General features: G+C 44.8%; 1 protein-coding gene across 2 annotated transcripts in view; it reads left to right on the forward strand.

Moving 5' to 3' along the window:
* LOC112232943 (kelch-like protein 29) overlaps nt 1–21,725 on the forward strand; it is a 361,010-nt gene that overhangs the window by 110,616 nt on the left and 228,669 nt on the right. The window lies entirely within an intron of this gene.

The raw sequence follows: 21,725 nt of genomic DNA on the forward strand, positions 1-21,725 counted from the left end.
TCTTCCCAACAGTAGGGCCTCCTCTGCTCCTTCTTCCAACAGTAGGGCCTCCTCTGCTCCTTCTTCCAACAGTAGGGCCTCCTCTGCTCCTTCTTCCAACAGTAGGGCCTCCTCTGCTCCTTCTCCCAACAGTTGAAAATGCAGTGCCCAGCTGATAACCACCCTGACAATTGCCTCTAAATTTAGCCTAAACTATACCGAAACTAATTTCACACACATAACAACAGATGAAATTACATGAAGTAAAGTATGATTGGGAGAAAGTGGGGGGAATGGGTGAGTTGAGGATGAAGGGGAAGCGGATGATGTATAATTAGGTAGTTACCAATTGTTAATGAAGAACAGGGTGGACCATTCTATTGTATCGATCCATTCTAATTAAAGGCATAATCTTAAAATGGTATGATACCTATATCAGCTCACTGCTTTGCTTTGAATTGTACATGGCTTTCAATATCTGGGAAAATATCCACATTGGGAAGCAGGTAAACAAGTGTCGGGGGAATGTGGTGATGAGGATTGTGGAACCTTACATTCCCCTTACAAGGGGAGACATGTCACCATGGACAATTTCTTCACTTCACTGTCATTTGGTGAACAAGTTGCATGCAAAGAAAACAAGTCTGGCAGGCACCATGAGCAAAGTGAGATGGGAGCTGCCTCCCTCTGAGCAAAATAAGGCACCTGCACTGCCTTTTTCTACTCTACAACGGTGCTGAAGAATGACAAGACGATGGGAAAACAATAAAAAGACAATGGGAGACTATTATGCACTACAACCAAAGGTACACTACACGACCAAAAGTATGTGGACACCTGCTTGTCAAACATCCCATTCCAAAATCATGGGCATTAATATGGAGTTGGTCCACACTTCGCTCCTGTAACAGCCTCCACTTTTCTGGGAAGGCTTTCCACGACATGTTGGACTTGCTTTCATTCAGCCACAAGAGCTCGAGCACCGATGTTGGGTGGTTAGGCCTGGCTTGCAGTCGGCATTATAATTAATCCGAAAGGTGTTCGATGGGGTTGAGGTCATAGCTCTGTGCAGGTCAATTCAAGTTCTTTCACACTGATCTCAACAAAAAATGTCTGTATGGACCTCGCTTTGTGCACGGGGGGGCATTGTCATGTTGAAACGGTTGCCACAAGGTTGGAAGTACAGAATCGTCTAGAATGTCATTGTGTGCTGTACCGTTAAGATTTCCCTTCCCTGCAACTAAGGGGCCTGAACCATGAAAAACAGCCCCAGACCATTATTCCTCCTCCACCAAACTTTACAGTTGGCACTATGCTTTGGGGCAGGTAGCGTTCTCCTGGCATCCGCCAAACCCAGATTCGTACGTTGGACTGCCAGATAGTGAAGCACTCCAGAAAACGTGTTTCCACTGCTCCAGAGTCCAATGGCGGTGAGCTCTACACCAATGCAGCCGACGCTTGGCATTGCGCATGGTGATCTTAGGCTTGTGTGCGGCCACTCGGCCATGGAAACCCATTTCATGAAGCTCCAGACGAACAGTTCTTGACAGTTCTTGTGCTGACGTTGCTTCCAGTGACAGTTTGGAACTCCGTAGTGTTGCAACCGAGGACATAGGATTTTTACGTGCTTCAGCACTCTGCAGGCCCATTCTGTGAGCTTGTGTGGCCTACCACTTCACGGCAGAGTTGTTGTTGCTCCTAGACTTTCCACTTCACGATAACAACACTTGACCGGGGCAGCTCTAGCAGGGCAGAAATTTGACAAACTGACTTGTTGGAAAGGTGGCATCCTATGACGGTGCCACGTTGAATGTCACTGAACTCTTCAGTAAGACCATTCTATTGCCAATATTTGTCTATGGTAATTGCATGGCCTTGTGCTCGATGTTATACACCCGTGTGCAACGAGTGTGGATGAAATAGCCGAATCCACTCATTTGAAGGTGTGTCCACATACTTTTGTATATACAGTGCATTCGGGAAGTATTCAGACCCCTTTTATTTATTTATTTCACCTTTATTTAACCAGGTAGGCTAGTTGAGAACAAGTTCTCATTTGCAACTGCGACCTGGCCAAGATGAAGCATAGCAGTGTGAGCAGACAACACAGAGTTACACATGGAATAAACAATTAACAAGTCAATAACACAGTAGAAAACAAAGGGGGGAGTCTATATACAATGTGTGCAAAAGGCATGAGGAGGTAGGCGAATAATTACAATTTTGCAGATTAACACTGGAGTGATAAATGATCAGATGGTCATGTACAGGTAGAGATATTGGTGTGCAAAAGAGCAGAAAAGTAAATAAATAAAAACAGTATGGGGATCAGGTAGGTGAAAATGGGTGGGCTATTTACCAATAGACTATGTACAGCTGCAGCGATCGGTTAGCTGCTCAAATAGCTGATGTTTGAAGTTGGTGAGGGAGATAAAAGTCTCCAACTTCAGCGATTTTTGCAATTCGTTCCAGTCACAGGCAGCAGAGTACTGGAACGAAAGGTGGCCAAATGAGGTGATGGCTTTAGGGATGATCAGTGAGATACACCTGCTGGAGCGCGTGCTACGGATGGGTGTTGCCATCGTGACCAGTGAACTGAGATAAGGCGGAGCTTTACCTAGCATGGACTTGTAGATGACCTGGAGCCAGTGGGTCTGGCGACGAATATGTAACGAGGGCCAGCCGACTAGAGCATACAGGTCGCAGTGGTGGGTGGTATAAGGTGCTTTAGTGACAAAACGGATGGCACTGTGATAGACTGCATCCAGTTTGCTGAGTAGAGTGTTGGAAGCCATTTTGTAGATGACATCGCCGAAGTCGAGGATCGGTAGGATAGTCAGTTTTACTAGGGTAAGCTTGGCGGCGTGAGTGAAGGAGGCTTTGTTGCGGAATAGAAAGCCGACTCTTGATTTGATTTTCGATTGGAGATGTTTGATATGAGTCTGGAAGGAGAGTTTGCAGTCTAGCCAGACACCTAGGTACTTATAGATGTCCACATATTCAAGGTCGGAACCATCCAGGGTGGTGATGCTAGTCGGGCATGCGGGTGCAGGCAGCGATCGGTTGAAAAGCATGCATTTGGTTTTACTAGCGTTTAAGAGCAGTTGGAGGCCACGGAAGGAGTGTTGTATGGCATTGAAGCTTGTTTGGAGGTTAGATAGCACAGTGTCCAATGACGGGCCGAAAGTATTATAGAATGGTGTCGTCTGCGTAGAGGTGGATCAGGGAATCGCCCGCAGCAAGAGCAACATCATTGATATATACAGAGAAAAGAGTCGGCCCGAGAATTGAACCCTGTGGCACCCCCATAGAGACTGCCAGAGGACCGGACAGCATGCCCTCCGATTTGACACACTGAACTCTGTCTGCAAAGTAATTGGTGAACCAGGCAAGGCAGTCATCCGAAAAACCGAGGCTACTGAGTCTGCCGATAAGAATATGGTGATTGACAGAGTCGAAAGCCTTGGCAAGGTCAATGAAGACGGCTGCACAGTACTGTCTTTTATCGATGGCGGTTATGATATCGTTTAGTACCTTGAGTGTGGCTGAGGTGCACCCGTGACCGGCTCGGAAACCAGATTGCACAGCGGAGAAGGTACGGTGGGATTCGAGATGGTCAGTGACCTGTTTGTTGACTTGGCTTTCGAAGACCTTAGATAGGCAGGGCAGGATGGATATAGGTCTGTAACAGTTTGGGTCCAGGGTGTCTCCCCCTTTGAAGAGGGGGATGACTGCGGCAGCTTTCCAATCCTTGGGGATCTCAGACGATATCAAAGAGAGGTTGAACAGGCTGGTAATAGGGGTTGCGACAATGGCGGCGGAAAGTTTCAGAAATAGGGGGTCCAGATTGTCAAGCCCAGCTGATTTGTACGGGTCCAGGTTTTGCAGCTCTTTCAGAACATCTGCTGTCTGGATTTGGGTAAAGGAGAACCTGGAGAGGCTTGGGCGAGGAGCTGCCGGGGGGGCGGATCTGTTGGCCGAGGTTGGAGTAGCCAGGCGGAAGGCATGGCCAGCCGTTGAGAAATGCTTATTGAAGTTTTCGACAATCATGGATTTATCGGTGGTGACAGTGTTACCTAGCCTCAGTGCAGTGGGCAGCTGGGAGGAGGTGCTCTTGTTCTCCATGGACTTCACAGTGTCCCAGAACTTTTTGGAGTTGGAGCTACAGGATGCAAACTTCTGCCTGAAGAAGCTGGCCTTAGCTTTCCTGACTGACTGCGTGTATTGGTTCCGGACTTCCCTGAACAGTTGCATATCCCGGGGACTATTCGATGCTATTGCAGTCTGCCACAGGATGTTTTTGTGCTGGTCGGGGCAGTCAGGTCTGGGGTGAACCAAGGACTGTATCTGTTCTTAGTTCTGCATTTTTTGAACGGAGCATGCTTATCTAAAATGGTGAGGAAGTTACTTTTAAAGAATGACCAGGCATCCTCAACTGACGGGATGAGGTCAATGTCCTTCCAGGATACCTGGGCCAGGTCGATTAGAAAGGCCTGCTCACAGAAGTGTTTTAGGGAGCGTTTGACAGTGATGAGGGGTGGTCGTTTGACTGCGGCTCCGTAGCGGATACAGGCAATGAGGCAGTGATCGCTGAGATCCTGGTTGAAGACAGCGGAGGTGTATTTGGAGGGCCAGTTGGTCAGGATGACGTCTATGAGGGTGCCCTTGTTTACAGAGTTAGGGTTGTACCTGGTGGGTTCCTTGATGATTTGTGTGAGATTGAGGGCATCTAGCTTAGATTGTAGGACTGGCGGGGTGTTAAGCATATCCCAGGTCACCTAACAGAACAAACTCTGAGGCTAGATGGGGGGCGATCAATTCACAAATGGTGTCCAGGGCACAGCTGGGAGCTGAGGGGGGTCGGTAGCAGGTGGCAACAGTGAGAGACTTATTTCTGGAGAGAGTCATTTTCAAAATTAGTAGTTCGAACTGTTTGGGTATGGACCTGGAAAGTATGACATTACTTTGCAGGCTATCTCTGCAGTAGACTGCAACTCCTCCCCCTTTGGCAGTTCTATCTTGACGGAAGATGTTATAGTTGGGTATGGAAATCTCTGAATTTTTGGTGGCCTTCCTGAGCCAGGATTCAGACACAGCAAGGACATCAGGGTTAGCAGAGTGTGCTAGAGCAGTGAGTAAAACAAACTTAGGGAGGAGGCTTCTGATGTTGACATGCATGAAACCAAGGCTTTTTCGATCACAGAAGTCAACAAATGAGGGTGCCTGGGGACATGCAGGGCCTGGGTTTACCTCCACATCACCCGAGGAACAGAGAAGGAGTAGTATGAGGGTGCGGCTAAAGGCTATCAAAACTGGTCGCCTAGAGCGTTGGGGACAGAGAATAAGAGGAGCAGGTTTCTGGGCATGGTAGAATATATTCAGGGCATAATGCGCAGACAGGGGTATGGTGGGGTGCGGGTACAGCGGAGGTAAGCCCAGGCACTGGGTGATGATGAGAGAGGTTGTATCTCTGGACATGCTGGTTGTAATGGGTGAGGTCACCGCATGTGTGGGAGGTGGGACAAAGGAGTTATCAGGGGTATGAAGAGTAGAACTAGGGGCTCCATTGTGAACTAGAACAATGATAACTAACCTGAGCAACAGTATACAAGGCATATTGACATTTGAGAGAGACATACAGCGAAGCATACAGTAATCACAGGTGTTGAATTGGGAAAGCTAGCTTAAACAGTAGGTGAGACAACAGCTAATCAGCTAGCACAACAACAGCAGGTAAAATGGCGTTGACTAGGCAACGGGGCCGACAGATAAAACATAAACAAGCAGAATGGAGTACCGTGATTAATGGACAGTCCAGAGTGCATCAGCTATGTAGCCAAGAGATCAGTGTCCAGGGGGCAGCGGTGGATGGGGCAGGGAAGCTGGACTGGCGAGTGTTATCCAGGTTGAAAAAAAGTAAACAATGACTAAATAGCTTGTAGCTAGTTAGCTGGTTAGCTTCTGGAGGTTCTTGAGTGTGTTCTAAAAATTAAAAATAATAGCGATTCCGTATCACATTGGGTGAGGCAGGTTTCCGGAAAGGTATAAACAGATTAAAAATCAAGAAGAGATGGAAAGTAAATATGGGTCCGGTGAGTGTTTGGGATGCGGCGATTCAGACGGTTAGCAGGCCTGTGCTAACAAGCTAACAGTTCGTAGGCCCGGGCTAGACAAGCTAGCAGTTAGCAGGCCTGTGCTAACAAGCTAACAGTTCGTAGGCCCGGGCTAAACAAGGTAGCAGTTAGCGGACCGGGGCTAGACAAGCTAGCAGTTAGCAGGCCGAGTTTAGCAAGCAGGGAGATAGCGAGGGCTAGAGAGTTGGCCTTTGGGGGACGTCGCGATGGGGTGAGTCTGTTTATCCCTCTTCAAGCGGTGACATCGATAGACCGGTCGTGTGCCCGGGTATTGTAGCCCAGGAGTATGCTACGGTGGTAGTACAGGTGCGCTGGCCGGCTAGCTTCACGCTAAGTGGGTGGAAGCGCTAGCCAGGAGTAATCATCCGGGGTTGCGGTTTAGCTAGATAGCTAGTTGTGAAGATCCAGCTGAAAAATGTTCCGTTTGCGGTGGGAATCCAGGGATGAATCCGGGGATGAAAAATAAATAGGTCCGTTATGCTCTGGATAGAGTCGCGTTGTTCGAGCTGGCGAGAGCTTTCCGAGCTAAAGGTTAGCTTAGCTGATGACCGGTGAGCTGAAGACGGCTAGCATAGCTGGTGGTTAGCTGGCTAGCTTCAGTTGAGGGGTTCCGGTTCCGAAGTAAATATAAATACTTTAGGAAAAATAGCTACATTGGGTGAGGCGGGTTGCAGGAGAGTATTTGGAAGCTTAGGTTTAGCAAAATGTTTTTGAAGAAAAATATGTAAAAAAACGAAAAATAGACGATATATATACAAGGGACACGGGACACGACGAGACAGGACGACTTACTGCTACGCCATCTTGGACGGACTGCTCAAAAAACGACTTTTTCCACATTTTGTTACGTTACAGCCTTATTCTAAAATGTATGAAATATACATTTTTCATCAATCTACACACAATTCCCCATCATGACAAAGCGAAAACAGAAATACCTTATTTACGGAAGTCTTCAGACCCTTTGCTATGAGACTCGAAATTGAGCTCAGGTGCATCCTGTTTCCATTGATCATCCTTGAGATGTTTCTACAACTTGATTGGGGTCCACCTGTGGTAAATTCAATTAATTCGACATGATTTTGAAAGGCACACACCTGTCTATATAAGGTCCCACAGTTGACACTGCCAAGCCATGAGGTCGAAAGTATTGTCCGTATAGCTCAGAGACAGCATTGTGTCGAGGCACAGATCTGGGGAAGGGTACCAAAAATTGTCTGCAGCATTGAAGGTCCCAAAGAACACAGTGGCCTCCATCATTCATAAATGGAAGAAGTTTGGAATCACATACTGTAGACTCTTCCTAGAGCTGGCTGCCCGGGCCAAATGGAGCAATCGGGAGAAAATGGCCTTGGTCAGGAAGGGGCCCAAGAATCTGATGGTCACTCTGACAGAGCTCCATAGTTCCTCTGTGGAGATGGTTGTCCTTCTGGAAGGTTCTCCCATGTCTGCAGCACTCGACTGTAGAGTGGCTAGACGGAAGCCACTCCCCAGTAAAATGCACTTGACAGCCCGCTTGGAGTTTGCCAAAAGGCACCTAAAGATTCTCAGACCATGAGAAACAAGATTCTGTGGTCTGATGAAACCAAGATTGAACACTTTGGCCTGAATGCCAAGCGTCACGCCTGGAGGAAACCTGGCACCATCCCTACGGTGAAGCATTGTTGTGGCAGTATTATGCTGTGGGGATGTTTTTTAGCGGCAGGGACTGGGAAATTATTCAGGATCGAAGCAATGATGAACGGAGCGATCCTTAATGAAAACCTACTGCAAAATGCTCAGGACCTCAGTCTGCGGCGAAGGTTCACCTTCCAACAGGACAACGACCCTAACCTCACAGCCAAGACAATGCAGGAGTGGCTTCGGGACAAGTCTCTGAATGGCCTTGAGTGGCCCAGCCAGAGCCCGGACTTGTACCCGATCGAACATCTCTGGAGAGACCTGAAAATAGCTGTGCAGCAACGCTCCCCATCCAACCTGACAGAGCTTGAGAGGATCTGCAGAGAAGAATGGGAGAAACTCCCCAAATACAGGTGTGCCAAGCTTGTAGCGTCATACCCAAGAAGACTCAACGCTGTAATTGCTGCCAAAGGTTCTTCAACAAAGTACTCAGTAAAGGGTCTGAATACTTATGTAAATGTGATATTAGTTTGTTTTATTTTATGTAGAGTACCAGTCAATAGTTTGGACACACTTACACATTCAAGGGTTTTTCTTTAGTAAAAAAATATTTTCTACATTGTATAATAATTAGTGAAGACATCAAAACTATGAAATAAAACATGGCATCATGTCGTAGCCCAAAAAAGTGTTAATTATATCAAAATATATTTTACATTTGAGGTCTTTAATGGATGACAGCTTTCCAAACTCTTGGCATTCTCTCAACCAGCTTCACCTGGATTGCTTTTCCAACAGTCTTGAAGGAGTTCCCATATATGCTGAGCACTTGTTGACTGTGTTTCCTTTCCTCTGCGGTCCAACTCATCCCAAACTATCTCATTTGGGTTGAGGTCAGGTTGTTGTGGAGGCCAGGTCATCTGATGAAACACTCCATCACTCTCCTTGGCCAAATAGCCCTGACACAGCCTGAAGGTGTGTTTTGCGTCATTGTGCTGTTGAAAAACAAATGATAGGCCCACTAAGCGCAAACCAGATGGGATGGCGTATCGCTGCAGAATGCTGTGGTAGCCATGTTGGTTGAGTGTGCCTTGAATTCTTAATACATTTCTGACAGTATCACCATAAAAGCACCATCACACCTCCTCCTCCATGCTTCAGTGTGGGAACCACGCATGTGGAGATCATCCATTCACCTACTCTGTGTCTCACAAAGTCATGGCAGTTGGAACCTATAAATCTGACATTTGGACTCATCAGAACAAGGACTGATTTCCACCGGTCTAATGTCCATTGCTTGTGTTTCTTGGCCCAAGCAAGACTTCTTATTATTGGTGTCATTTAGTAGTGGTTTCTTTGGAGCAGTTTGACCATGAAGGTCTGATTCACGCAGTCTCCTCTCACAGTTAAAAATATATATATATATATTTTAACCTTTTATTTAACTAGGCAAGTCAGTTAAGAACAAATTCATATTTTCAATGACGGCCTAGGAACAGTGGGTTAACTGCCTTGTTCAGGGGCAGAACGACCGATTTTCACCTTGTCATCTCGGGGGTTCGATCTTGCAACCTTTCAGTTACTAGACCAACACTTTTACCACTAGGCTACCTGCCACCCCAGTTGATATTGAGATGTGTCTGTTACTTGAACTCTGAAGCATTTATTTGGGCTGCAATTTTTGAGACTGGTATCTCGAATGAACTTATCCTCTGCAGCAGAGTTTTAACTCTGGGTTTTCCTTTCCTGTGGAGGTCCTCATGAGAGCCCGTTTCATCATAGCGCTTGATGGTTTTGCGACTGCACTTGAAGAACCTTTAAAAGTTATTGACATTTGAGGTGTTCTTGCCATAATATTGACTTTTACCAAATAGGGCTATCTTCTGTATACCACCCCTACCTTGTCACACCACAACTGATTGGCTCAAAAGCATTAAGAAGGAAAGAAATTCCACAAATGAACTTTTAACAAGACACACCTTTAACAAGATTCACACAATATCAGCACGAGCTGAAAATGTACTATTTTTGACTGCTGTCACATCGACACTTACACTCATTATAATGCCATTTAGTGCTGCGTTTCAGTATTCATCAAGGCCACGGTGCTTATAATGATGTTTTGACTACTGATATTTTCATGATTCGTCTGCGCGTCTTTTGACTGCGCCTCTTGTTGGTTGGGGTATTTTTTAAATGTATTTTGTCATTCTAAAAATGAGCTGTTACCGTGTTCCAACAAACATGCTTTCTGTTTCATAGTTGTAGCAAAGGCACTCCCCGAAAAAAACTGAACACTTGAATTTTGGCATTTTTTTGTGTTTTTACATATAGCCGACATTAACAAACTAGTGTGTTATTTGAAATCAAATTAAAATCTTATTCTAATGTTACCCAAGGCCTTCATAAACACGACCAAATGATTGTTGTTGCGATAGCATATATTAAATATGAATTAAACTGTTAGGATGATGCAGTCAGAATGACTGCTCATTAACTTAAAGGGGGGGGGGGGTCCATTGAGGCCCAGCGCTTCAATGTGTTAAAGTGGGAGATGGTGGCTGGCTGTGTTATTGCCAGGGAAGTGATCTACAGCAGACACATTTCCACCATATTGATTAAACCTATGGTTTCTGTCCCTTTCTCTCCATCTCTCTTTGCTCTTTCTCATTTACTCTGTCTGTCACTGTACTCCCCTCTCGCTCCCTCTGTTTCGCTTACTGTCACGCATGCATTGACGCACGTGGTTTCGCCCACACACACACTGTCTGTCTGGCATTTCCAAAGGGCTTTTTCCAAGTACGACAGCTCAAATTCTACCAGTCTCAGCCTTTCATACAGCCCAGAGTACAATATTTTTCTCTCCTCCACTCTCGCTACCTTGTCTTCCATTCATTTTTTTATTTTATTATTGTTTTGTTTTTTTACATGTCAATTGCCCCTCTGTTGTACAGTTTCCTAGCAAGAGAGGCCGATCGTGGTGTGTGTGTGTGTGCGTGTGCAGTAGGGCTGGCACAATTATATGTATAAACGTGTAACCGACGGTTATGGATGAAGACCATAACCGTCGGTTACACGTAAAAAGAAAAAAACTAAATGTTTTGTAGAACGAACAGCTGACTGAAGACGGGACGGCCGGTCATTGGCGAGGTCCAGTCAGTTCCTGCGGTAGCATGGACTCAACGTGATGAAACTACACGCAAGGTGTTGTAGCAAACAAATCGTTGGTTGCCTAGGCAGCGCCTTCCTCCCTCCCTGCTGCAGCAGTGCACGGAAATAGAATGAGTTAGAACAGGCTTGGAACCTTAACCCTGGCGATTCGAGGACGCCGTTCGATGAATCGTTTTCCCGCTCTTGGCTGCGTCGCATGCAGTCTAGTGGACGACAGAAGAGCGTGGGTGTCCATTCCAACAGCTAGAGCGGTGGTTCAGTTCATTTTTGGCAGACCAATAACCGCCATCCAAAATTCCATGGACGTCACAGCCCTAATCGTGAGGGCGCGCGCGTCCGTGTGTGGCGCCGGCGGAGTAGCAGTTGCGTTCAAAGAGTGAAAGGCCTAGGGAACGTCCACCTGGGGGAGAGCCCTTGTGCTCTGGTGTGTGTGCCACTGCATTTTGGTCTCCAGTACTAAAGCCTGGTATTTGAGGGAGCTCCTCCATACGATAATAACGTTGTTTAGTCAGAGCAAGTCTAAGTGTTTCATCTCTAAGGCAGAAAACAGCTAAATGGAGCTCTTTGTTGTTGATGGGTCAGGGCATCTTACTGCCTGGGGCATCGCTATGGTAATAACACACACACACACACACACACACACACACACACACACACAGTATATCCATGATAATGATGGCACTGGAACTCGCCTGAGTATGCAAACACTTATCTGGAAAGGCCACTCAGGGTTACATCTCTCATTCCTCTTCCTACCTCTTTTGCTCTCTCTCGCTTCCTGTCTCTCTTGCTCTCGTTCTCTACCTCCTCCCACTCCTTATACCTTCCTTTGACCTTCTCCCTTTCTCCTCCCTGACTCTCTCTCCTCTGTCAACCTCTTTGACTCTTTTTTTCTTTCTTCTCCTTCTCTCATCTCTCCCCTCCTTCCTCTTCTCTGTCTGTGCAGTAAAGCTTTGACTGTGACAGATGAGTCTCTCTTGGCGTACCTTTTTAGATAATGAAGTCACTGGACACTTCTAGTCCTTGCATTTTTGTGTTAAAGCTGAGGCACACACACACACCCACTTGAAGCCTGGTTGTGCTTATGAAGCTACTGACCACAGCGTTCTGCTATGTGCTACCCCATTTGTTTTGATGTTGTTGGTTTAGAGCGAGAGCGAGAACACACACACACACACACTCCCTTTGATTGGTCTGTGGAAATGTGTTACTCTCTCTCACTAAAAACAGAAGGCAGGAGAAAGTAACCTACAGTAGCTAGTGTCCACAGGGCCTCTCCACATCCTAGTGTCTTGGTATTTTGATTTGTTGTTCTGTTGAAACTGTTTTAATTAACACACAGCAGCTGGAGTGGGAATCATCCCCTGCCCGTGGTTCTCATCCTCTTCATCCCTCTCTAAATCCCCAAATGTCTCTTCTAACCCCTGCAATCCTTCCCACTCTCCCTCCGGGCTTTCTTCCACCTGTCCCCTCCTTCCTGTCAGATAATCTCTTTATTTCTCTCTCTTTCACCCACCTCTTTATTGTGGGCTGAGTGATTTGGCCTTTCCTTGCTCTACTTATCGGCACAGATGATCAGGAATTCTCTAGCAGTATGACTCTGTCCGCCTGTGTGTCATTGACTAATGTCACATCCCATCATGATGCCATCATTGTGTCACTGTAATAATGCATTAACTATCATATGGGTCACCACACATCTCCTTTCCTCCGAACATGGAAATAACAGGACAGAACAGATAGGGGCTCTGTCCCAAATGGCACCCTGTTCCCTATGTATTGTATGGGCCCTTGTCAAAAGAAGTGCAGTGCATAGGGAATAGGGTGCCATTTTGGGATGCATTCAATGGGCTGGGGATGAATGGGATGAGCTCTAAACTGTAGACAAGGCACCAATATATCTTTCTACTCACCATTTTTCAGATATGGCCATTGATTAGCCAGGAAGTCGGCACAAGGAAGTAGGTTTTCACGGTCTATATCAGACCCTCATGTGAATAGAAAATATGTGAATAGATTTTTCTTGTAGAACTGTGAAAAGGTCACTTCTGGTGACTTAAAAGAGGATATTCTACTCCAAAATGCATGAAAATAAAAGTATGTTTTGCTGCTCCTCTCTCCTCTCTCTCTCTCTCTCTTCACCCTGCTCTTGCTTGACCCCAGGGGTGTCAAACTAATTTCGGAGGGTCACACATAATGTATAATACGCTGAACAAGAATATAAACACAACATGTTGGCCCCATGTTTCATGAACTGAAATAAAAGATCCCAGAAATGTTCCATACGCACAAAAAGCACATTTCTCTCAAAGTATGTGCACAAATTTGTTTACATCCCTGTTAGTGAGCGTTTCTCCTTAGCCAAGATGAACCATCCACCTGACAGGTTGGCATATCAAGAAGCTGATTTAAGCAGCATGATCATTACAGAGGTGCACCTTGTGCTGGGGACAATAAAGGGCCACTAAAATGTGCAGTTTTGTGTCACAACACAATGCCACAGATGTCTCAAGTTTTTAGGGAGCGTGATATTGGCGTTCTGACTGCAGGAATGTCCACCAGAGCTGTTGCCAGAGAATTGAATGTTAATTTCTCTACCATAAGCTGCCTCAAACGTTGTTTTAGAGAATTTGGCAGTATGTCAAACCGGTTTCACAACCGCAGACCATGTGTATGGCATCATGTGGGCGAGCGGTTTGCTGATGTGAACAGAGTGCCCCATGGTGCCAGTGGGGTTATGGTATGGGCAGGCATAAGCTACGGACAACGAACACAATGGCATTTTATCAACGGCAATATGAATGCACAGAGATACCGTGACAAGATCCTGAGGCCCATTGTCGTGCCACCTGCATCACCTCATGTTTCAGCATGATAATGCACGGCCCCATGTCGGAAGGATCCGAACATAATTCCTGTGCAGCTGAAAATGGCCCAGTTCTTCCATGGCCTGCATCGTCACCAACTGAGCATGTTTGGGATGCTCTGGATCAAATTGTTCCAGTTCCCACCAATACCCAGCAGCCATTGAGGAATGGGACAACATTTCACAGGCCACAAACAACAGCCTATTCAACTCTATGCAAAGGAGATGTCGCGCTGCATCAGGCAAATGGTGGTCACATCAGATACTGACTGGTTTTCTGATCCACACCCCAACCTTTTTTTTTAAGGTGTCTGTGACCAGCAGATGCATATTTGTATTCCCAGTTGTGAAATCAATAGATTAGAGCTTAATGAATTAAATTAACTGATTTTCCTTATGACCTGTAACTCAGTAAAATCGTTGAAATTGTTGCATGTTGTGTTTTTACATTTTTGTTCAGAATACAGTATTTCCTTTGCCCTCAAAATATCCATCGCTTTTGGTATTTTTGACGCTCCCTGACTGTCTAGCTTCATTTCGATGACTGTTCGAAGCTGGACAGAGTGAAGAGACTATACATTTAGGTTCATTAATATTTCTACAGTTTAGATTTGGTTTGAGTCATTTCAATGTCGATTGAGATCGTTTTTCCCCAGCGGGGCGACGCTGCTAAATGACTTATAGGGGAAACACTGCGGCTGGTCATCACGGTGGCAGGTCTCCATTCATCTCTGCTAATGGCCACTGGAGATGTAGGCTCTTCTCTTCTTTCCTCTCCTCTCCTCCATCTGTCCATACTGCCATCGATCTCTGTTTTTCAACTCCGTAGCGCCAGCCTCCCCTCTGCTGTGTTGTCTTGTATGTATTTTTCTTCTGGCACATCAATTACATTTCTTCCATCACCTGGCCTTTAGAGGGATCGTTAAATATAACTCACCAGCCTGCAGTCCTGTGTGACCTGGAAGAGAGAGTGTGTGTGTGTGTGTGTGTGTGTGTGTGTGTGTGTGTGTGTGTGTGTGTGTGTGTGTGTGTGTGTGTGTGTGTGTGTGTGTGTCAGCCATCCATCTTTCATCAGTAGATCTTTCTTTGTGTGTAACCAAAACCAAGCTCATCGAAGACAAATATTAAGACCGATAATTTTTTTTGTGTGTGTGCAGCCCTGGGCTCATTTCAATATGAACAGTCTCTGACATTATTTAGATCTGTTTGAATACCTCTGTTGTTCTGGAGAAACTGTCAGCACATTTACCCACGGTGTCTTATTTCTGAACGTTTTGTGTATGTGCACGCTTGACCATTTCCTTCAGAAGGCCTCACTTCCAGTAAAGTCTTGTCTTTTTCAAAGATATCAGACTGACCATTTCTGAATCCGATATCTACTCTCTCCACCCGGGAGAGAGACACTGCTGTCCAAATCAAACACGCTTCAAAAAGGGCTATCCAGAAATCCCCTATCTGCAATTGATTGAATCCTTCAGTTAGTAGCTTGCTGCCTAATAGTGAAAGGCCCATGCATTGTAGTGTAATGACAGTAATTACACTGAGAGTCGGGTGGAGAGGAGAGTTGGTTTGTTGTGACTGGGTCTGTGCTGCTGCTGCCTGTCTGGCCTGATCTCTCTGTGGGTCGATGGCAGTAACACACTGCCACACATTGGAAATGGAGCCTCTTCTCAGGGGAGGGATCTATAGACCAACTGTGTGTGTGCCTATATGATGTCTCATTGTGCTGAGACTGTAAACATCCCACCCCAGTACTGCAGTATCACACACTCGCATGCCTCTCTCTTTCTGTCTCGCCCACATCATGTCCATCTGCTGTGCTTCGTCTTTCCGCACGTCTATCCACGGCTCTGAATTCCCATATGGCTTTGCTAACTCTACTCAAACACACACACACACACACACACGCCTGCACACATACACTCCTCTGCTTCGTAGTGACAGACTCTGCAGTTGGGCAGGGTGGTCTGTCTTACATCTGTACCTTAGGGAGAACTTGTATTTCAACTAATCACACTCCTGCCACTCACCTCTCACTCCAGTTGTCTCCACATACACACCCCTCTCCTCTCTCTCTCTCTCTCTCAAATGCACACAGGCTACCCATGTGCAATTACGATTGTGTCACATCAGCAATGTGAGAGAATAGCTTTTCCGAACCGACGGAGTCAGATACACCCAACAGACTGGTTTCTACTTGTCCTGACTCTGTTTGAAGTCACCACATGACTTGCAGTCAGTCAGTGAGTTCATGGGTGACACCCCCAAAAGGTCACGTGTACAAGTACAGTGAAATGCCTTTCTTGCTTGCTCTTTCCCGAGCATGCAGTAATCAATATCTGTAGTACTATAAGAAAAATTTAAAGTACAACCAAAACACTGGAAAAATAGAAATAAGACCGTGCGAAAGTAAGTAACCTATATACAAGGTCCGTTCCAGTACCATATTTACAATTTGCATGGATACTGGAGTGGTAGGGGTAGATATGTAAAGGGGTAAGGTGACTAGACATCAGGATATTTAATAAACAAAATATGTTGATTTAAAAAAAATGTGTTAATTTAACTCCTATAGAGTTGAATTCAACACTGTTTCAGATAACATTTGGTCCCAGTCTACATGGTGTTAAAGTTACTCTACAGCTAGTGTCACATTTTCAGAGTTAATATGATTCAAAATGGTGTTAACATTCTCACACTTTTTTTTTCATTCCACTGAATTTAGTTGATTTTCCACTGCAATGACTGCATCATGTTACACTCCGATTTAATTCCCACACTAGAGCTCATTGACTCATAATGTTGAAAATACTTATCCTGGGTTAAAAGTCAACACTAATTTTTACACCCCCTTTTTTTTACTGTGTAGCAGCAGCATATGTGATTTGTATGAAAGTGTGTGTGAAAATGAAGTGTGTGTGTTGGAGTGTAAGTGAGTGTGCATAGAGACAGTGCTAGATGAAATAGAAGGATCAATGCAGATAGTCCATGTAGTCAATTTGTTAGCTATTTAGCAGTGTTATGGCTTGGGGATAGGAGCCTGTTGGTGTCAGATTTGTTGCTCCAGTACCGCTTGCCATGGGGAAGCAGATAGAACAGTCTATGGCTTGGGTGGTTGGAGTCTTTAGCGATTTTCACGGTTCTTTCTTTCACACAGCCTGATATAGAGGTCCTCGATGGCAGGGAGCTCTGCCCCAGTGATGTACTTGGGCCTTCCTCTGACACCGCCTGGTATAGAGGTCCTCGATGGCAGGGAGCTCTGCCCCAGTGATGTACTGGGATTTCCTCTGTAGTGCCATGCAGTCAAGGGCGGTGCTGTTGCCATACCAAGCAGTGATGCAGTCAGTCAAATATGCTCTCAATGGTGCAGCTGTAGAACTTTTGGAGGATTTGAGGGGCCATGCCAAACCTTTTCAACTTCCAGAGGCAGAAGTGGTGCTGTTGAGCCTCCTTCACGACTACACGTGTGAGTGGACCATTTGAAGTCCTTAATGATTTGGACACCCAGAGGAATGGAATAGCATTGGCTTGCATCCTTGGTTGAAAACCTAAGACACTCTCAAGGCAGTCATTTTGTAATAAAAATGACTTTTATTTAAATAAAAAGCTTTTATTTAGCTAGACTTACCAAGGAAGTGTTTTAGCAAACAGTTAACTAACTAGCCATTTCACTTCGGTTACACCAGCCTCATCTCGGGAGTTGATATGCTTGAAGTCATAAACAGCGCAATGCTTGACGCACAACGAAGAGCTGCTGGCAAAACGCACGAAAGTGCTGTTTGAATGAATGTTTACGCACCTGCTTATGCCTACCACCGCTCAGTCAGATACTTAGATACTTGTATGCTCAGTCAGATTATATGCAACGCAGGACACGCTAGATAATATCTAGTAATATCATCAACCATGTGTAGTTAGCTAGTGATTATGATTGATTGTTTTTTATAAGTTTAATGCTAGCTAGCAACTTACCTTGGCTTACTGCATTCGCGTAACAGGCAGTCTCCTTGTGGAGTGCAACGAGAGAGAGGCAGGTCGTTATTGCGTTGGACTAGTTAACTGTAAGGTTGCAAGATTGGATCCCCGAGCTGACAAGGTGAAAATCTGTTGTTCTGCCCCTGAACAAGGCAGTTAACCCACCGTTCCTAGGCCGTCATTGAAAATAAGAATGTGTTCTTAACTGACTTGCCTAGTTAAATAAAGGTATAAAAATTGGCGCCCAAAAATACCTGATTGTTTTGAAAACTTAATCGTCCCTAGTTAATCGGCCATTCCGATTAATCGGTCGACCTCTATTCCGATCCACAGGTCTGTGTAGTTGTCAACACCCTAGGACGGCAGACAGAAACCTCCAATGTCTCTTTTATCTTCTCCCCACATCAGATGTGACAAACACAGCTCTGTTGCTCCAGTCATGCTGTCATAGAGCTACAACACACACACACACACACACACCGTAAGCACGGACCCACACACACACACACACACACACACACACCGGTGTTGAGATCGAGTGTGATGCCACAGTGACATTTAGCGGAGACCTAATTGGAGTACCAAGAGACAACCAAAACTCAAGTCTTGGGTTGGGGCTTTTTGCTATCAACCTGGGTTCACTGGTTCACCAAATGCCTGGTAACTTGACACGTCTTTTCTCATACATATCCTACATATACCTGTTGTATACAGATATGTTGTGTGTATAGGGATCTGTTGACTATTAGTCAAATGGGGTGTGGTTTGGAACTGACAGAGGATATAAGTACCATTACTCAGCCACACCAGTGTGCAGTTGGAATAACTGCTTATGTGTGTGAGATAATATGTAATGCTTATGTTGACATTGTGAAATAGCTAACTGCAGGGGAGCTGTACAAAATAGTGTTTCTGCAGTTCCATTGCCTCCAATCTGCGTTGTGTCTGTGTGTTTGGACATAGAGGAGGACAGTGAAGTCCCTGTTGCTAAATGGATGGTCACAGCAGACTTGTAATGCAGTGGTCCCCCACTGGCCCTGTTTACACCACACCCACTTCAAGGCATTCCTTCTTCCCTGAGAGGTGTGAAAGAGACCAGTGTGCAGAAAAAAAAATACTTATCATTCTCCCTGATTCTCGTGGAATCTCCATGACAATGTGGCTGCATGAGAGAGAGAGAGAGAGAGAGAGAGAATTTAACTGTTCTTATCAAGGTCCAAAAAGGCACATCATTCCTTTGGTGAGGAGTCCAATACACCCCTCAGTGACGCCTTTTACTACACAAACCAGATACCCTTTTGATTTATGATCTCCTATGAAGTGACATAGCAGTTTATGGTACAGAATAGTGTTTTACTAACCTCCCCAATGTCATTCCAGCCTACAGCAGCCCTGCCCTTTCAATCACACTCTGTCGTTCTAAAAGAGGAAACTAGTCATGTAATTCAATGGTATACTATTGAGGTAGCTCGCTATTACAGTAGTTACATAGATTGGTACAGTTGAAGTCGAAGTTTACATACACTTAGCAAGGAGTCATTAAAACTAGTTTTTCAACCACTCCACAAGTTTCTTTTTAACAAACAATAGTTTTGGCAAGTCGGCTAGGACATCTACTTTGTGAATGACATAAGTAATTTTCCCAACAATTATTTACATACAGTGAATTATAAGTGCAATAATCTGTATCACAATTCCAGTGGGTAAAGAAGTTTACATACACGAAGTTGACTGTGCCTTTAAACAGCTTGGAAAATTCCAGAAAATGATGTCATGGATTTAGAAGCTTCTGATAGGCTATTTGACATCATTTGAGTCAATTGGACGTGTACCTGTGGATGTATTTTAACGCCTACCTTCAAACTCAATGCCTCTTTGCTTGACATCATGGGAAAATCAAAAGAAATCAGCCAAGACCTCAGAAAAAAATTGTGGACCTCCACAAGTCTGGTTCATCCTTAGGAGCAATTTCCAAACGCCTGATGGTACCACGTTCATCTGTACAAACAATAGTACACAAGTATAAACACCATGGGACCACACAGCCGTCATACCGCTCAGGAAGGAGACACATTCTGTCTCCTAGAGATAAATGTACTTCGTTGCGAAAATTGCAAATCAATCCCAGAACAACAGCAAAGGACCTTGTGAAGATGCTGGAGGAAACATGTACAAAGTCTCTATCCACAGTAAAACAAGTCCTATATCGACATAACCTGAAAGGCCGCTCCGCAAGGAAGAAGCCACATCTCCATAACCCCCATAAAAAAGCCAGACTACGGTTTGCAACTACACATGGGGACAAAGATCGTACATTTTTTGAGAAATGTCCTCTGGTTTTATGAAACAAAAATATAATTGTTTGGCAATAATGACCATCGTTATGTTTGGAGGTAAAAGGGGGAGGCTTGCAAGCCGAAGAACACCATCCCAACCGTGAAGCACGGGGGCGGTAGCATCGTGTTGTGGGGGTGTTTTGCTGTAGGAGGGCGCAGTGCACGCAGACCAGGTCGCTAGGTGTTCAGTGTTTCCTCCGACACAATGGTGCAGCTGGCTTCCGGGTTGGATGTGTGCTATGTTAAGAAGCAGTATGGCTTGGTTGGGTTGTGTTTCAGAGGACGCATGGCTCTCGACCTTCATCTCTCCCCGAGCCCGTATGGGAGTTGTAGCGATGAGACAGAAAAGTTGTGGGCAGAACTGAAAAAGCATGTGTGAGCAAGGAGGCCAACAAACCTGACTCGGTTACACCAGCTCTGTCAGGAGGAATGGGCCAAAATTCACCCAACTTATTGTGGGAAGCTTGTGGAAGGCTACCTGAAGCGTTTGACCCAAGTTAAACAATTTAAAGGCAATGCTACCAAATACTATTTGAGTGTATGTAAACTTCTGTCCCACTGGGAATGTGATGAAGGCAATAACAGCTGAAATAAATCATTCTTCCTACTATTATCCTGACATTTCACATTCTTAAAATAAAGTTGTGATCCTAACTGAGTGGTGGACAGGGAATTTTTACTAGGATTAAATGTTAGGAATTGTGAAACTGAGTTTAAATGTGTTTGGCTAAAGTGTATGTAAACTTCCGACTTCAACTGTAAATAAGTAGTAGTGTGGTTATTAAGACACAAGACAATTCAGTGATGACCTCAGTGGTGGAAAAAGTACCCAATTGTCAATCTGCTTTTTATTTATTTTTTATTTATCCTTTATTTAACTAGGCATACTTGAGTAGAAGTAAAGATACCTTTAATAGAAAAGGACTCAAGTGAACATCCTAAAGTAAGTGTAAGTATAAAACTAAATGTAATAGCTCAAATCTTAAGAATATAAAGTAAAATATAAATCATTTCACATTCACACTAAGACTGCACAATTTTCTAGTTTTTTGTAATTTAAGGATAGCCACACTTCAACAGTTTTACTATCATTTAAAAACGAAGCATTTATGCTTAGTAAGTCCGCCAGATCAGAAGCTGTACGGATGACCAGAGATGTCCTCTGGTTAAGTGCGTGAATTGGACAATATCCCTGCCCTGCTAAGCATTCTTAATGTAACGAGGTACTTTTGGGTGTCAGGGAAAATGTATGGGAGTAAAAAGTTCATTTGTTTTTCAGAATGTAGTGGAGAAAACTTGTCAAAAATATAAAGAGTAAAGTACAGGTACCCCAAACAACTACTTACGTAAGTGGTACTTTAAAGTACTTTACACCACTGCATGTCAGGCTATAGCCATAGCTATCCTCAAGACAATATGAAAATAATAATGTATTGTCTGGTTGTATTGTTTGACTTTTTATTTAACCAAACCCAATTAGTCCATTAAGTTTTTTTCCCCCAGTTTTTTTATAGATCCTGTTATGGTGATGCTCATTTCTGTTCTATATGTTATCGTCTTGTTAAGACCTGGGAGAACGGCTGTTAGATTCTGCTAACGAGCTGCAGTGCGTTTTAAACAGGCGTGTATGTTATGAGACGCGGT

The sequence above is a fragment of the Oncorhynchus tshawytscha genome, linkage group LG05 (genome assembly GCF_018296145.1).
Source record: "Oncorhynchus tshawytscha isolate Ot180627B linkage group LG05, Otsh_v2.0, whole genome shotgun sequence".
Lineage (NCBI taxonomy): Eukaryota > Metazoa > Chordata > Actinopteri > Salmoniformes > Salmonidae > Oncorhynchus > Oncorhynchus tshawytscha.